Source organism: Ctenopharyngodon idella, chromosome 22 (assembly GCF_019924925.1).
Source record: "Ctenopharyngodon idella isolate HZGC_01 chromosome 22, HZGC01, whole genome shotgun sequence".
NCBI classification, from domain to species: domain Eukaryota; kingdom Metazoa; phylum Chordata; class Actinopteri; order Cypriniformes; family Xenocyprididae; genus Ctenopharyngodon; species Ctenopharyngodon idella.
In genome coordinates, this window is record NC_067241.1 from 25,868,391 (window position 1) to 25,887,955 (window position 19,565).

The window sequence follows — 19,565 nt, forward strand, 5'->3', positions numbered from 1 at the left end:
ACCGTTTAAAACAAAAACCAGTATGCATAGATTTTTGCTTTGATTTTACTCTTCATGTAAACACTTGTGTTTTGGTGTTTAATTCAGTGTGTGCATGACTAATTCACATTTCGGTTCATGGTTTTGATGTCATAACCAAGAATATCCAGATAGAATTGCATGTCAATCTTTTTTGTGTTGTTGAGAATGAGCTAATTTTTAATAGTTTTCACTGTCTGCATGTAAACACACATACAGCACATAATAACTGACATATAGGGCTAAGCTATGGATTGAATATTAAAGATAAACTATATTTCCAAAATTATTGGAATAGAATTCAGGTGTTCCAATCACTTCCATGGCCACAGGTGTATAAAATCAAGCACCTAGGCATGGAGACTGCTTCTACAAACATTTGTGAAAGAATGGGTCTCTCTCAGGAGCTCAGTGAATTCAAGCGTGGTACAGTGATAGGTTTCCACCTATGCAATAAGTCCATTCGTGAAATTTCCTCACTACTAAATATTCCACAATCAACTGTTAGTGGTATTATTACAAAGTGGGAGCAATTTGGAAAAACAGCAACTCAGCTACGAAGTGGTATAAGCTACGTAAAATCACAGAGCGGAGTCAGCACATGCTGAGGCGCACAGTGCGCAGAAGTCGCCAACTTTCTACAGAGTCAATAGCTACAGACCTCCAAACTTTGTGTGGCCTTCAGATTAGCTGAAGAACAGTGTGTAGAGAGCTTCATGGAATGGGTTTCCATGGCCGAGCAGCTGCATCCAAGCCTTACATCACCAAGTGCAATGCAAAACAGTGGTGTAAAGCACGCCGCCACTGGACTCTAGAGCAGTGGAGACGTGTTCTCTGGAGTGACGAATCACGCTTCTCTGTCTGGCAATCCGATGGACGAGTCTGGGTTTGGTGGTTGCCAGGAGAACGGTACTTGCCTGACTGCATTGTGCCAAGTGTAAAGTTTGGTGGAGGAGGGATTATGGTGTGGGGTTGTTTTTCAGGGGTTGGGCTTGGCCCCTTAGTTCCAGTGAAAGGAACTCTTAATGCTTAAGCATACCAAGACATTTTGGACAATTTCATGCTCCCAACTTTGTGGGAACAGTTTGGGGATGTCCCCTTCCTGTTCCAACATGACTGCACACCAGTGCACAAAGCAAGGTCTATAAAGACATGGATGAGCGCGTTTGGTGTGGAGGAACTTGGCTGGCCTGCACAGAGTCCTGACCTCAACCCGACAGAACACCTTTGGGATGAATTAGAGCGGAGACTGCGAGCCAGGCCTTCTCGTCCAACATCACTGCCTGACCTCACAAATGCGCTTCTAGAAGAATGGTCAAAAATTCCCATAAACACACTCCTAAACCTTGTGGAAAGCCTTCCCAGAAGAGTTGAAGCTGTTATGGCTGCAAAGGGTGGGCCAACTCCATATTAAACCCTACGGATTAAGAATGGAATGTAATTAAAGTTCATGTGCACGTAAAGGCAGACGTCCCAAAACTTTTGGCAATATAGTGTATATATTATAACTTTTTATTTGGTAACTATTTTTCCTATGTCATAACACTAGTTAAGGTGAGACACTACAGGCAAAAACATTGTCTTTTGATACATCTGTCAATTTTGGGATTTTGGGCTTTTCATAAAGGTTTTTTTTTTTTTTTTTTCAGACTAGTGGAAAGAAAAAATTCCAAAATACACTTTTAAGTGTATGTTTTATAGCACTGTATCTATTTGCGTCTGTTTTCTGTTTTCAAGGCCGTCTTCTCAAAATTAGTTTCTTCTCCTACACTGAACCAGAAATCTCTACTTCAGCAGAACTTACATAAACCAATCTTTACAGTTTTATTCCTAACTACAGTGCACAGCATAAATTAATACACCCCCTCTGAACAAATACAAAAGATGTATTTTCTTAATGATTCCTAATACAAATCATGGAAAGATGGCAAAACTGAAATGTATTAAACATATACTTAATAAAAACTGAGAAATATATGTCATTAATATCCATAAAATAAGTAAATTAGCCAATTTTGTTTAAATTAAGGATTGCAGAAATGAGTACACCCTAGATTTAATTCAACAAATGTATAATATTCTAGTACTTATTATGTCATAATTTTAGGTATACTGCTCTGACCCTCCTTGGCCCGGAGTGTACAAGTTCATGACAAGTTGTCACATCTGTCCTATTTAACTCCTGGATGATGAGCTCCTTAAATGCCCTGATCTTTAATGGGGAGTGTTGCTCAACTCGTCTCTACAGAATACCCCACAGGTGCTCAAGAGTGTTAAAATTGAGTGCAATACATGTCCACAGAAGGTTTTTCACCTTGGGAGAATGCATACCCTCATTGTCATGTTGAAAAAATGCCCATCAATGCAGGGAATGAGGAGAGAGTAGCATCTTCTGTTTCAGGTTTGTGTATTACATCACAAAGTGGTGTGTGAGTTCATAACAGCATTAATAAAGCACACCTCCCTCACACCTTTAGCACTCATACATCCCTACAGTATATAAGAGCTTTACTATCACTGACCTTCACTGTGGGAACCAGGCACTTCTCACTGTACTCCTCCTCTAGCAACATCATAACATTTTGGATGCTGTTAGATCCAAAATGATTGATTTGGTCTCATGAGACCAGAGTATGTATTCCCAGAAGTCTATATTTTGTAAATATGAGTTTTTGATAAGGCTAATCGACTTTACTGTGCTTTGGCTACAGTAGGTAGTTCCAGTGAGAACAACAACCATGCATGTCATTTCTGCAGGCTGCATCTTACTCTGTGAGATAAACAGTCACTCTTTTCATAGCTTTTGCTGATTTTGAGACACTTGGTATTTCTCCTGCTCTTTGTCTAGCAAAAAAAAAATCACTCATCACTAAATGAAAGCTTAAAAAATGAAGGCCTAGTTATTTCAGGGGCCTTGTCAAGTCCATTGTTTTTTAATTTCTGCGTCACTTTTGCTATATTTTCACACTTAAAACAATGATTTGGTAATCCTCTTGTACCACTGTCCTCTTTTGTGCTAAGACATAAGTCTCCTGACAGTTCTCTCCCAAGTGGTTCCATTGTTGTCAGCATTAAGTCTGAGAATGAGTCAGTGGGCTAAGTCTTCCCTAACCCTAACATGTCTTCTAAGTAAAGAGAAATTGCTAAATTTGTTACTTTTCAGTGTACTCATTTATGTTGTGCACTGTATATTCTGAAGGTTTTTACAGAGGGGTTTGTTCATATATAACTTGCCTGATTTTATACATTTTATTCCTAATTTTTATTTTTTATTTTTTTTTCTGGCTGTTGACAGTATTTTCTGATTTATGGAGTGATAAAAAGAGATATCCAAAATCCACTCTGTAATAACCTTTTACTCAATATTTAAAAAAAAAAAAAAAAATGAAACAAGAATTTTGAACCTGACTTCATCCAATGTTCAGATTTTTGTTCTATAAATGTATGTAAATTAGAGCATATTTAACTAGATAATGCCTGATTTGCATATTTAAACAACATTTCAGAAAACTTGTAATACAAAATGTTTACAATTCTTAATGTAATCAATCGACTGGGGAAATATGGTGATATTAACTATTAGTTCATTTTTTTACACTATGGTGTCTTGCATTAAAGCCCCCCTGTGGTGAAAATCAAGTTTTTAATCTTGTTTATATGTCTATGTGGTGTATTTAATATGCTTTAAGACAAATACATAAGTCAACACCATTGCTGAGTATTTTCTCTTTAAAACTGCAGTGATGTAAAGACGGTCTCAAACCCGCGGTTTGAAATCGCTGGTGTTTGTGATGTCACAAACTACATTGTAACCAATCACGTCAAAGTGCCGGCGGGCTTTAACATATCATTAACTGACTGCGCAAGGGAGTCTCAAAAGAAGCCAAGTTATCCTGGTATATTTTTCTGTTGATATGAAAAATCATGTAGATTTAGCAATATAGCTGGTGTATAATGTATATTATGATGTTATGATGAACTATGTGCCGTTCTCCCCTGATGTTCTAAGTTGTTAAAAGTGTTTCTAAGGATATTGATTGTTAGAAGGCAGCTGTCTGACTCTGAGATGAAGAACGGGAACATGGTTTGTGTAACATTAGCAACACATTATTAGCTGTTTGATAACATAGTCAAGCAAAAGGCTAATACTATTAATTACCGTTATGTGTCCGACGTTGTAAAAAGCAATACCAATGTGCAGTGTTTACCTCAGTAAGTTGACGGAGTGGATCTCTGAGCTTGTGCAAGTGAGTGGAGGCGGGGCTAATTATCATATTCATAGATATGCGTATAATAAATGAGGCAAGGGTGTAGAGTTACATTCAAGCTATTTTAACGCAAAACAACAGGAAAAAAACATTTTAATATGTAATTTTGGTGATCAAAGATGAGTTTTAAAGGATAAAATTATTGACTACATGGGGACTTTAAGAGATCCTTCATTTGTCTTGGAACTTGAAACATCAGTAGCAAAAATGGCATTTTCTGTGGCTACAAACCACAGAAAGCTGATTTGGAATTTAATTGAATTGAGGAATCAATCAATCAATCAATCAATTCATCCATCCATCCATGCATCCATCGCTAAAAAAAAATATCAGTCCTACTGACCTACTAGCACCAACTGTCACCAACATATATTGAGATACAGTGATGAGCAAGGCCCGATTTGAGGCACAGTTGTAGTGGACCTCACAACATTAATCTCAGGTGGTGACGAGTGAAGCTTTGTCTCTGAAACACAAAGCCATTAATAACAGCCTATCAATTGCTTTCTCTCTCTCAAACCAAAGAGTGGCCTCTACGGGTACCGGAGCACATCATCAAAATAGCAAATGAGGCTGGCGGCAGCGGCGAGGGAACCAGTACACAGAGGCGCGAGATTTGTGATAATCATCATTCACTCTGTCCCTTTGCCTGTAGGCACTTTACATCAAAACAAATGACAACTGCATCTCATAGTGACATGTTAGTTTAAGCAAATGCATAGAAGACAGCTTATCAAAACCATTCCCGACGGAGAAACTGCTGTGTGCCAACGCTGATACAAGTGAGATTTGGGATAAATGTGCAGTCTGCGGCACATTATTGCATTACTGTAACGGTGAACACTATGTGGTGTGTGTTTTTTCTTTTCTTTTTTTTTTAAATTATGAATAAATGTTTGATGAACAGCTTGATGAACAGCTGGACTGTATTTAGCAATAGGTGAGATGACCAATATAGCAACTGAGAGAAGGCCGATGAATGCAACCCGTTTCTAGGGAAAACACAAAACCATACAAATTACAAAAGAATAGAGATTCAATAGATTTTATTTTCATGGACTTCAGTCAGCATGAGATTAAAAAAACCTGATTTGATACATGAATTTCTAAGGCCTCTAAATTATCAACATGATCAAAATGTTGCTGAAAAAACTTGTACACAATCTACTACATGCCTTCTGTCATCTGATTTATAGTTTATATGTTTTTAGTATAATTGTAAAAATGTCTCCCTTCAGGTCATGGTACGCGTGTCTTTTCTCTCTGAAATCTTAACTGATTTTTAAACCGTAAACGTAAGAATAACTTTCATATTGTTAGTAATATGTCAAGATGAACATTTACTGGACTGAAGCAACTTTGGTTTATCCATACATCATTTTTTAGAAAAATCATGTTAAAATGTATTTACGTATAATCAGTGTTGGTGATAGTTACTTTTAAAAGTAATGCATTACAATATTGTGTTACTCCCTAAAAAAGTAACTAATTGCATTACTTAGTTACTTTTTATGAAAAGTGTGTTACATTACTTTTGCGTTACTTTTTCTCACCTGGGCTGGGCTTGCTTGTTTGTTTTTTAATAACAACAAAATAAAAAGTTCTATTTTTTTTGGCAAATGTTTTGGCATATTTACACTTGTACAGCAGAGGGCGCAGCTCAAACAAACCTTTCAGCTGTGCTGCCATTGGATTAAAGAAGAATAGGATACAGGAGAAGGAAGTTCAACACTCTTATTTCTAAATCTAATCTAAAGTCATTTTTGCTTATAAGTTTGGTTAAAGGTCAGCAGCAAAGACATTGGTTAATAAAGTGAGATTAAATACATAAAGTATATTTAATATAGTTAATTACAGGTTTGCGTAAAATTCTGAGATTGCATTACACTGTTTTTATTCATTTTGAGGAATACTGAATGTTTTTGAGGAAGTGAGATGAGTAAATGCATGTTCACATTTAGTCTAGAACTACAATAACCATCATGTTCACACAGCACACACAACACCTCTGCACTTTTTTTTCACTCAACATGAGGACAGCAGAGCTGTCAGTCAATAAATTTGAAAAAGTAACTTGGATAATTTGTTGTAAACTGAAAAAGTAATGCGTTACTTTACTAGTTACTTGAAAAAGTAATCTGATTACGTAACTCAGGTTACTTGTAATGCGTTACCCCCAACACTGTGAATGATACAATTCAACAGGCTTTGAGGAATGTTTATTTGTTCATTTCTCAGTTAAATTGCATTATCTGCTTTGTCCCCCAGAATAAAAAGTGTTCTGATCATAAAACTTAAGCATTTAAATATCATACTTATAAGAGATATCATTGGGAGATACAGAGTGACAAATGAAATTATATGCTTTTTATGAACATAATCTGTTATACTGTTAAATAGATCTTAGTATATCAGAAATTCTCACTTTTTGGATATAAAAAAAACATTAGCAACTGCACCACATTACATGTTTTTTCTCAGTTTGGGCCTCTGAGTAATATCAAGGTGTTTTTCCTCCTTGAGTTTGAGCTGCATATCCTCCAATATCATATTATATAAGCAATAAAAGCCTGATGTGTCAAATATAACAACACACTTCTGTTAAATAAAGTGTTGCACATAACGGTTGCATTTTTTCATTTCATATGTAAGGCTTTACAGGGTTAACCTTAACTAGGGTTAAGGTTTTCTTCCTTTTCATTCATGTAAAATAGACAAGTCTACATCTGACAAATGCAAACATGCCATTCTTTCTATAGCTATTATGTTTTTTTCTTCCTCTCCTTCTTTCTTAAGTACAGACCTCATTTACAGTAGCCTTTTTTTTTTACTTCACAAAGCTACAATAAAGCAATAAGCCCCGTGAATCCATGGTTTACAGTGAATTTAGAACAGCTGAATGGCTTCATGGGGCTTATTGCATTTATAAAACTGTTAATCCATAAACATATTTATTAAAATATTTTTTACAGGTATATGTTGGCAGAGTAATTTACAACTGCTTCGAACGTGGCTCAACAAATCAGAATCAAGGACCGGAACTATTCGTTTTATAATGTCCATTTTGACCTCCTTTCTGGAGATTAGACGGACTATTAAATTGGTTTCACTAACAAACTAAATACTTTTAATGGTATAATCACCTATACTTTGCACATGATAAAATCTTTAGTTTTTTTTAAAAAACGTTCCATGGGAAAAAAAAAGTGTCTTTCAGGATTTTTCTGTCACATTGTGTTGTTAAGTGCTGATCTGTTGTAATTAGAGTAGGCATGCGTTTGTCCTTAATTTATTTGCTCCCTTAATCCCAAAGTCAGAGACACTCATTAGGATAACGAATGGCAGCTTTGGAAAGAGGTCTCAGGACACAGAATTCTTCCAACTCCTACATGACTAGACGACTAATAAGTCTCATCATGGCTGCTCCCAGTGCATGAGGATTTTTCAGAACAACACCGTTTTTAAAAATGTCAACCCACAAGGGTACTTACGCTAACAGATACCTTGAATTACTTGTTTTTGTGCCATATAGACTCCGCAAGAGATTATTTAGAAATGCAATTTAGTTCTTGGCATGAATAAATTGAGGGGAGCGCACATATATAAAGCAGGTCATTTGAAGATTCTCCAAGGTGTGAATTTTACGCGAGTTGTCTGTGGCTGTAACTGTGGCGATGAATGACTTCATTTCGCAGCTTCAATATTATTAGAGGTCCAAAGAATTTTTACACCACACATATGGAATGAAATGAGCAAAATGCTGCATTAAATCGAAGCGCTTCCTCACATGCAATACAGAATGCATGGAGTCCTCAGCTGAATTTTATCGCAGATTCATATTAAATCTGTGGCTGCGAGATGAAAGGACACTTGGCACTTCTAAGCGGTGTGAAAAGTGAGGGACATTTCTTGACTTCTCTTGACTCCATGTGATTCCATGAGCATCTCATATTGCATGCATACTTCAGATGAATAATTCAAGTGAAATTAAAAACCAAAAGTTCACATTAAAAATGCAAAGCCATATTACAAGTATCATTCCTGGAGGAAGTGGTTATGCTCGAAGAGAGCATGATATCGGTTCAACCACAGAGCATGGTGAAATGTTACATCATATGAGAAGTATGAAAAATATGAAATGCCTCGCTGATATAATATCACCACACTTTCAGGAAACACAAACAGGCATTTTGGGCACATTCAAGATACTCTTTACATTACAGTATTCATGTTACATGATTATAATAAGTAACCAACATGTACTTTTGTGGATATAGTTACTTACTATGGAGCTACTTGTAAATACAACACTACATCAGACAAATGTGTACATGATTCAGAAATTTATTTTGGGAAAAAAAAAAAAAAAAATGCTTTTCTTCCTCTGTTTCTTACTCATTTAGCCTTCTTTCCAAGAACTTCACAAAGCTACAATGTTCATTTTAACCTCCTTTCTGAAAATTAGAAGGGCTGTTAATTTACTAACAAATAAAATAGGCCTACCTTTATATACCTTTATGTGTGTGTGTGTGTGTGTGTATATATATATATATATATACATAGATATATATATATATATATATATATATATATACATAGATATATATATATATATATATATACAGCAAATGTAATATTTACAAGCAGCTCTGTGGTATATATATATGCAATTTGTTGTAACAAGGACATTGTAATGTAAAGTGTTACCCATTTTTTTCTTCTTTCTGAATGTCAGACTCTCTCCAGGGGCTTTCCTGACACACCAGCAGAGCACCTGTGCATTTCTGCAGGAGATGCGCAGTTAAAGCTACCTGAACTTCACTGCTGCAGAGCTCTTATTTCCGAATCTGTCAAATCAAACCCTGTCAATCACCATCATTCAGCACACACTCTTTAACAGTAAACCAACACGAGCTGATGGATGAACCAATATTTGACCTGCTGATTAAAGCATCTGCTGGTTCAATCAGCACTGATTCGTTGTGAATTCTAATGCAGCAATAAATGTAATGAAAACATACGGCTGCACCTGAAAACCATGCAAGGTGAAATGAGCAGACAATAATTATAATAACAAAACACTAAATTCTGATATCAGAAATTTCTACTTTACCCGAAAAACGTGTTTTCTTTTTGCTCCTCAGTGTATTTCTTCAGTCTGTGTTCCACAAGCGGTAGATGAGAGATGCTGACATCGCAGTCACTGAGATTTCGGAAAAACCATTTTGCCCAAGTCTGTGTCCAGAGAGAGAGAGAGAAAGAGAGATAGAGACAGAAGAAAAGCTCAGGATGTATGAGGGTTTCGCCCTTTCTCCTTCGGTTCTTCACCCCTGAATATATTCCAGCACGGCTCCCTCGCGATGTGTCTGCAAACTGAGCTCAAACCCAGACAGTCCTCCTCCTGTGCCAAGCTCACCTCGCTGGATTCACAGCCATACAGAGAAAGAGAGAGAGACGCTGTTTGCGGCCAGATTTACATTCAGCGTGTCCAGCCAGCGCTGGGTCCAGCAAATCAGCAGAATGATAGCGAAAGACTGGAGTGAGACACTTTATGAACAACAGCGCCACCTTCCGACCGAATCGTACAACTCGCCGTTATGACTACAGAAGGGAATCATGAGGAATTTTAACAGTTTTAGATTCCCCTTAACGAGCTCTGGTCCTCTTCGTTTAGGAGTAATTGGCTTCTTCACGGTCAAAAATTGATATTATGCAAAAATGATAAAAATGATATTATGCAATATTTATACAATTTTTATTAGCTATTTTTCCCCATTGAAAATAATACACAATTTTTTTCTATTTTTTTTATTTTTTATTTTTTCGATTAAAGCAGTGTTCCATGTTAAAACAGAGACATGGCATTTAAAATCAAATTTTTTGAAGGTAGATTAGTGACATCTGGTCGAAGTAAAAAAAGAAAAACTTTTGTAATGCCATGTTGTAAGGACTAGATTCCTATATAGTTCTATATAAAATGGCTTATAAATTATCTAGTGATTTTAGACATAAATACTTATTTTTATCGAGTTGTGGATTTGGATTTATACTTAGACATTCTCAAAGACTACTTTTTGTCAAGGTTTAGATTTTGTTGTTGTTGTTGTTTGTTTGAAATGTTAATTTAAAGTGTCAGTTTTTGCATTAATTTTACTACAGTCAAACCTGAACACAGAGGTGGACATTTTGTTACACATAACAGCCAAATTCAATACAAATGTAACAAAAATGAACAGGTATATTTTATCACAACTTAATAAATCTGGGTCTGATCTGATTTCAACCGCTTAATTGAGTCTTTTGGCTCAATTTTACCATATTGTTACACCCATTTTACCATATTGTTATGTCTATTTTGCACTCTTGACATTTTAGAGTGTCCCCCCTTCATTGCAGTGCACTTTTTTTCTGCACAGTGGCTGATTTGTATTTGTGTTTTTTGTATTTCCCATTCCCACTGACAGGTGAAGTGAATAACACTGATTATCTCTTCATCAAGGCACCTGTTAGTGGGCGAGATATATTAGGCAGCAAGTGCGTCACTTACCTGGGGAACACATGGCACCAGGATGCACTATGGGAAGAAGGCAAGCCAGCGGAGGCAGTGTGATGCTTTGGGCAATGTTCTGCTGGGAAACCTTGGGTCCTGCCATCCATGTGGATGTTACTTTGACACGTACCACCTACCTAAGCATTGTTGCAGACCATGTACACCCTTTCATGGAAACGGTATTCCCTGGTGGCTGTGGCCTCTTTCAGCAGGATAATGTGCCCTGCCACAAAGCAAAAATGGTTCAGGAATGGTTTGAGGAGCACAACAATGAGTTTGAGGTGTTGACTTGGCCTCCAAATTCCCCAGATCTCAATCCCATCGAGCATCTGTGAGATGTGCTGAAAAAACAAGTCCGATCCATGGAGGATCCACCTCACAACTTACAGGACTTAAAGGATCTGCTGCAAAGTATCTTGGTGCCAGATACCACAGCACACCTTCCGGGGTCTAGTAGAGTCCATGCCTCGACGGGTCAGGGCTGTTTTGGCAGCAAAAAGGGGACCAAGACAATATTAGGAAGGTGGTCATAATGTTATGCCTGATCGGTGTATTTCTTTCCCCATTGGCAAATAATTATTTATTTGGATTTGTACCAAGACATTTTTATTGCACTGAATATGCTGATCTCGTCAAGAAACTTTCATTTACATAAAAAAACTGAGTGACATGCTTTATCTCTGAAACCTGCAGCACAAAACGTACTGCACTTGTTATGTGAAACATGACAGGCTTGCAGTTATGCTCAATGCCTTGAGAAAGATTACATATCTGAGTGTGCTCAAATTGACCTTGAAACAAGACTAGTCTGTGTGTGCCACAAGTGCAGTTGGACCTGATGGTGTCAAGAGTGTCACTTTTGCTTGAACTTTGCTCCCCATGGTTAACAATTTTTACCAGCAGACGTTATTCAGGTCTCGGCAATAAACGAGCCCCTTCACTTCAGCACGCGCACAAACCTATAATTCAAGGAGGAGAGCGACTTGAATTTAGCCTTTAGTAGGCTACTTTCTGTGTTTCGTTTGCGCACGAGTCAAGAACGTCTATAAAATCATCACTGTCTATCAGCATAGACCCCACCGGCCTGCAGTGGAGTGTAAAACACACCCACGTTCGCTCACAAAAAACATGCCGTTTTATTAGCACTTCCCAGACATATCCATCCACATCACCCCATTATAATTGTTGTTGGAAATAAATCTCTGAACAAGACTGGAAGATTAGATGATCTTTGGAAAGGTCGAACGCGCTCCTCCGGGTGTTGAGAACAGGTCAATTCCAGAGACAAACCCCTGTAAAATAAGCTCTCTTTATTAAAGCCGAAGCCATGTTCTTCCCCACTGCCATTAAACACACATTAATCATGCTTACTTCAGCTCAGGATACTTTAACACAGCCCAGCCATCATTAATAACGCTCCATCCAGTCCCGCGTTGACATTTCCTTTAATTATCTCCGTAATTTATTCATGTACTGTATCAGTGGCGCTTGTTGTGCGAAGCTGCCTGCGAGGAATATTTTACTCAAGCCTCTTCAAGACACAGGATTAACTATGCTAATGAGGAAGCTGGGAGGCATGACTGCTATTTGTGCGTGTTAAGCCGGGAAGCCATTAGGCCCCCGATTTACACGTGCCAATTGAAACAGGTTTGAGATTGTTACCGTGTCAGAAATATTTTGAGAATTATATCTGTGTGACTGGGAGGTCATTTTTGCCGTACGTTTAGTTTGTTAGGTTTTCATTCTTGGTTATAACCACACAGCCTTTGTGCAGTAGAAGCAATGGTGACTGAATTTACATTCAGATTTACATGTATGCATTTAGCAGCAGGTTTATTACCAGTGACTAAAACTAAAACTATTAAAACATTTCATTTTAAAATATAAATATTAGATGAAAAATACATACATTTCTAATAATATAACTAAAATAAAAATGAAAACCACAAGTATAAAAATAAAAGCTAATTCAAATATTAATAAAAACTATAATAATATTGAAATAATACTAAAATAACACAGTTTGGCAGATGCTTTTATCCAAAGAGACTTACACTGCATTCAAAGTAAACATCACCAGTTCATGCATTCATTTACACTTATGTTTTATATTAAAGGGGACCTATTATGCCCCATTTTACAAGATGTAAAATAAGTCTCTGATGTCCCCAGAATGTGTATGTGAAGTTTTAGCTAAAAATACCCCACAGATACTTTTTTTATAGCATGTTAAAATTGCCACTTTTTGGGGTTGAGCAAAAGTGTGCCGTTTCAGTGTGTGCCCTTTAAATGCAAATGAGCTGCTGCACTCAGCCTAAGAGGGTGGAGCTTCAAGAGCTGATTCTCCGGTGTCAGGAGTCAGTCGGGACGCACTACAATGTCAAAAACTGCAAATATATGCTGCATGGAGATAGAACAGGTACAGTTTAGTTTAATTACAGTTATAACTTACATTGTCTTCTTGTTTTTATCCACTATATTAGTACAAGCCTGTTGTACCGGACCCCTTTACCGATGAGTTTTATGACATTTATTGTACTTCACACAAAAGATGAAGTGTCCGTTTTCAGTCTAGAAAATCACTGTAAGAGCTTAATAAAACATTAAAATATTATCCGTAAACTCTCTCTCTCTCCCTTGCATTATCATCAACATACACAGCGAAGTACACAGAAACACTCGTTACAACTAACAGTAAACAAATATATAAAGACCTTATGCCTTTTCGAGTGCTTAATAAACTGGTAAACTTTATATCCGTAAATCAACTCCGATGAACTGTAATAAAGTGCTCTCACCTTCATTACTGCCGTATCCAGTATCACTCTGGAGACTTTAAGCTGGATCACGAACAGTTTACTGATCTATCCTTGAGTAACAAATTTTTAGCTCAACCTTTGTTTTGAATTGTCCCTTTGTATTGACATTCGTTCACAAAGCAGTCCGGTGTGAAATGATTTGCGCAGACATAAACGAATTTCGGTAGAGTTGAGGGAACATTTTCTTCAAAAGCAAAATTAATCCACCTCGTCTTCAGCGGCTCAGATTTAGGGAGTAAATGGAGAGAGCTATGTGGATTAATCCATCCAGCTACAGAACACCTAAAATGCTTGGGAGACATTCTCGTCAGTGCAGCAATGGCGGACTGTACAACTCGCTGTGAACTCGTTCAGGGCGGTTGTATGTTAAAAAGGCAGTGTCTGTCAACATTTGTGGGCGGGGCCTATGGCTAATGTGACGTCATACTGCCAGCGATCTGGAAACGGCTTGTTCTGAGACACTGCTTATGATTTATGGGGATTAAAAAAAAAGAAGTGGTTGGATTTGTATCATTATAGGGTGGTTGTGTACACACACTGTCAACACACATTTATAGCCAAACACCATGCAAAAGTAAATTTTGCATAATAGGTCCCCTTTAATGCACTTAGTTCAGTGTTGATGTTACTTGTCAACAGCCTACAGCTAGATAATGTACACTACTTAGCAGATTTTTCTTTGATTATTATTAATAATAATAAATGTAACTTTATTGTCTTCACTATTGTCATATAGCACCCTTTTAAATCAAAGTGTTTTACAGAAAACATGTATAAGTAGGCTACCTTTACAGCAGTTAATTCTAGTCCTCGAATTTGATTTCATAATTTTGGGGATTTTCAGTTCCTTTTCTATCAGTCACGTTCAATGTTATGTTGAAGACTGACAAATGGGGTCTAACTTGGGAGCCCCAATCACCAGTTTTAGAAAAACGGCCAATGGAATTGCAAGTGGAATTTGCATGCTGAGCCACTCCCCCATACATACGGGTATATAAAATAGCGGCATGCATTTTTGGTTCAGAGCCGAGTGGTTGTTCTACTGAATGATTGCTCTACCTGTCACCTCTACAACAAGGAAGCCCTCTTGCTGGTGGTTTACGGCACATTCAGGTTTGCACGGATAAGTGCAGCGATTCCCCCCTGGACGCTTCAACATAAAGAGCAGTTTTCCTAAAACAGCAAAACAGACGACAAGCGTCTTTTTAAAGATGCCTTTCCCTCCGTGTGTTTCTGTCCTCATCTGATGGCCATGATCGCTGTCTCACATGTCTGGGCCAAGAGCATGCTGAGACAGCATTCGTGAATGGTTCAAGTCCTCACTGTGAGAACATGACCATGTCGACACTGCGGTTGCGAGTCCCCTCTGCTGTTACCCAGCCCACTGCCTCTGCACAAAGCAGAGCCGCGAATATGGTTAACACACTGGGAGACCTGAGGGTTACAGTGGGAGCGTTTTACCGGGCCAGTCCCCACGGACCTCTCACTCCTCTAGGGTGGTGTGTGCCATTGAGCTGCCAGGTGATGGTGCCGGTCTTTCTCACAGGGACCCAGCATGTCATTCGGCGCTCTGGGTGAGGATCAGATGTTAATAGCTGCATCGGAGAGTGGGCTGTTGTCCTCTGGAGAGGAAGATGAGGCTGAGTTGGATTCAGAGTTGATGACCATGCTTGCCCGGGCCACCGTGAGCATCGGACTCAGGTAGAACCATCCACCTTGTCCTGAGCGCTCACGGTTGGATGACTGGTTCCTGGGTGTGGTGCACGGTTCAGTGCCTTTCTTTCTGGAAGTGCAAGAGGAGGTTCAGAAGTAAAAGGTTCACCTTTTACTGCCCGATGCCGCTTCACAGCCTCCTCCACTCTCGCTACCCTCAATGGTGGGGACGCCAGGGGGTATGTGGAGATTCCCCAGGTGGAATCTGCAATTGCAGAGCACTTGTGCCCGCAAAGTGCCGCCAGAAAAGTACCTGGCGGAACCGTCCACGTCTCCCGTCCAAGGCCTGTAAGATGGCAGCCCTGGCTTCTACACCTGCTCTGGCGCAGACAGAAGCAACACCTCGGCCACAACGTTGAGCCTCCCGCAGGAAGGCAATGCAGACTCAGAGGCTCCTGGCTGCATATGGCATCCGCAGCCACGGTCATGCTGCTCAGATTGATGCATATGAGAGCGCTACAGCACTAGCTACACAGCCGAGTCCCGAAATAGGCATGGTGCTGTGGCATACTCCGTGTGACCATTACACCGATCTTTGAACCCGTTGATCAGACCTTGCATTTCTAAGGGACGGAGTGCCCTTAGAACAAGTGTCCAGGCACATTGTTGTTACAACAGATGCCTCCAGAATGGGCTGGGGCACTGTATGCAACGGGCAGCCTCTCCCTCCTGGACAGGACCTTGACTGCAGTGGCATATCAGTTACCTAGAGTTGATGGCAGTGCTGCTCACCCTGTGTTGGTTTCGGCCATTGCTTCAGGGCAAGCAAGTGTTGGTCAGGATGGATGACACTGCAATGGTTGCGTGTATTAACCGCCAAGGCGGTGTACGCTCACGTCGCATGTCACAACTCGCCCACCATCTCCTCCTGTGGAGTCAGCAGTGGCTCAGGTCACTCTGACCGACGCACTCTTACGATAGCACGGGAGTAAGGACTCCATCCCCAGGTGGTCCAGCTTATCTAGAGTCGATTCGGGGATTCCTCCCACTACCCGCTCTTTTACTCCCTGATGGTAAGTCACTAGGAAAGCATGAACTGGACATCAGGTTCCCACGAGGCATTAGGAGGTTAAATCCTCCCAGACCGTGTCTCATCCTCTCCTGGGATCTCTCTGTGCTCCTTTCTGGACTACAGAGAGCATCCTTTGAGCGTGTTTCTCAGAGACGCAACAATCTGCATTGACTTTGTTTGTAACTGTTTCCTTTGGTGGAGCAAAAAGTAACAGGTCATATCGTGGGTCAAAATGTAAGTTAATCAGTATGAACTTCTTTTTTTAACTTAATTGTTAAAGAAATATCTCAGTTGCAATTATGATGTTCTGAATTTTAGATATCTGATATTAAGAACAACAGCGTTCTTGCTCATGTGACCACTTAATTAAGATATACATACAAATTAAATCGAGGTAAGGTGCAGTCATATCAGCAAAATTTTGAGGGGAAAAAGATTTATTGTCTATTGTCAATAGTGTAGAGATTTACAGTTTCAAACTTTTAAACCAAGCAGCTTAATATTGGTCAACACAGTGAATACACGCAACCAACATCAACCCATTGCGAAATCGGCACGGGAAAATTTTTCCCTCTCGGAATTCCAGATTGCGTAGATTCCCATTGAAATGATGGAATAAAGTAATAAGCAAAAATTATGCTTATACTACAAAATGTGGTAGAATAGTGTGGATTTATGAGGTGCACCTCAAGTAAGAAATGAAAAAACATACACATACCATACACAACCATAACAAATGGCATCGCTACAAAATATAACAACAACTGCAACATTCTGTAGTTCAATCCCATCAAATCCAGTTCGCATCAATGCGTGCCAAGTGCCATAATCACTGGAATGGAGCTCAGCTTAGTCTATGTGTAATTACCCTCTCTTGCCTTTAGCTTAAGTTTACTTACGTGCTGTCAAGAGAAGCATATCTATGAAGGCAATAACAGCTCCTGGCAAGACTGTCAAACCATCTGGCGTAGAGAACAGGGTGACAAAAACAAACGCAGACAGGGACTTGGTCTTCATCCAGTTTGGAAGGAATAGAGAGAAACCTCCGCGCTCCAGGCAAAGCTTACTCAGCATCACTAAAGAAAATGCACCTAAGGTCATCACTGTACAATACTGACCATACATCTCATTTTTGTTCTTCGCCTCTTAGGTTATGACCACAGGAGGACAATTTCTTGTGGAACCCACAAAGCACCATGGAAACTATCTATTTGTACTCGCCAAAGGCGGATATGTATTCTGAAAATGGTTTTGGATGGTAATTTGTGTTTTGAATTGCTGTTTGACTGTAGTCGTATTCGTTCCTCAGACAGGTTTGCCTAATGGAAAACATCATGCATCATATTTAGTACAGTCTGAATATATTCCTAAATTCCAGTCTCTTGCTTTATCACTGTTCTTTATTTTCACAGAAAAAGATGTAGCTCATTTTCTTGGGGCGTAATATGCATTCAACCTGAAGAAACCGGATGAGCGCTCACATATCACTTCCTACCCTATTAAAAATGACAGCAATTTAATAACGTTCCCAAATGCGTAAAAAACGTCATAGGGACAACTTTTGGCTTTAAGTGCCGATATAATACACATTCATAAACAAACCGAGCAAGACACTTTACACACTGTAGACGTGTTGCAATTTAAATCTCCTGTCACAGCACTTTGCCTTTGCCTTGCCTTAAGGCTACGCTCTTAAATGAAAATATGCTCTCAAGACGAGGCTTTTTCACTGGTAAAACATCTGAAATTCCCCTAAATGAAGGAATAAGCAAACAAATAAATAAATATGTGAAAATATATTCCCACTCAATAAGCACTGAAAAACTTTTTATGTTCCTCCTTGTCAGTTTGAGGCCCACTCTCCTCACAGTATTTGTCTCTTATGGAGAATTTACTTCTGCAGTGTGAGCCTTATTTCCTCTGGGTGCCCTAACCCTCTCCTTAGTTCATTATCCTGCCTGCTGCTAGTCGGGCCGCATAAGACTAATGGCCCTCTCTGCCTTTCATTGCGCAGTGCCATGCAATGGTGGAGGGGTCTATTACGCCTGAGCAGGTTGAATTTACCTTCTCCAAGAGAGTCCATCGTGGACTTTAATGAGAGGACAGCATCCTAGACATAAATCCTTATTCAGTTGGTCCGTGGAGTTGGTGGGATGCGGGATGACAGTCGGACCACGTGGCCCGCGGAGGCACATGACAACGATAACTTATCCCAGACAGACCGCGGCTCTGTCTGTGCCTGAGTTCCAGTTATGAGAAGGGAAATGAGAAGGGAGCAGGTGGCGGGTCTAAACACTTCCAAATGTCAATCTGGCCTTGAGATTCACGGCACAACATGATTGGGAGTCAGGCAAAGCTTCGTTGACTCCAGTAAATTGAGATTTAATCAAACCGCTCTTAATTGAAATCTTTTCTCCAAACACTGTTTAAGTCAGACCTGGTGTCGTGGTTTTGTGACAAAACACAGAGACCAGAGTTGTTTTCTACAGTAATTGCTCGAAGTGCTTTGTTTTTTACATAGTAAAACAATGGTAAAACATGGTTAGAAAGCAGAAACACATCATTGTAAATCTGTTAAGTTGTCAGTCAAGCCTAAACTGTCAATATGTAATATAATATAATACTTTTTGGGACGAAATAGAAAGAAATACTTTTATTTTACAAAGGCGCATTAAATCAAAGACTATAGAATTGTTTTGAATGGGAAAAAGTGCAACTCGCAATATGGCGGAAAAAGTCCTGCCTTCTTAATAAGAGGCAATCGCTGATTGGTAAAGTCATCGCATCACTGCAGCGGCCGTTAGAAGCTCTGGTTCCTATAGAAACAGTCAGATGCACGCTTCCTATAGAGGGTTGGACGTGACGTCACTGTCGACCGTTATGACTGCGGTTACGCCCACTGAGTGGCAAAAAGACAGCATTGGTTTTCAGCGTGAATGCAGCGAAAAACACACAAAACACATCTAAAATGGGAAAGAGCTTTGCGATTGACTGTACAAACAGCTTTGACACAAAATCTGAGAAATATTTTTACAGACTGCCGAAAGCTATAGAAAAAAGAAGCAAATGGATTGCTGCAATTCACAGAAACAACTGGACTCCAGGTAGAGAAACATGGATTTTCAGTTATCATTTTATGTCAAAATGTTGGATTTTGAGGTAAAATCATACCCTATATATTTTAT

General features: G+C 39.2%; 1 protein-coding gene across 1 annotated transcript in view; it reads right to left on the reverse strand.

Moving 5' to 3' along the window:
• The window catches only part of cntn3a.2 (contactin 3a, tandem duplicate 2), a 105,244-nt gene extending 94,880 nt beyond the window's left edge, over window positions 1–10,364 (reverse strand). The window contains exon 1 of the mRNA XM_051880688.1: window positions 9,400–10,364. The gene's annotated coding sequence lies outside the window, so the exon portion shown is untranslated. The remainder of the gene's footprint in view (window positions 1–9,399) is intronic.
• Window positions 10,365–19,565: the final 9,201 nt, after the last annotated feature.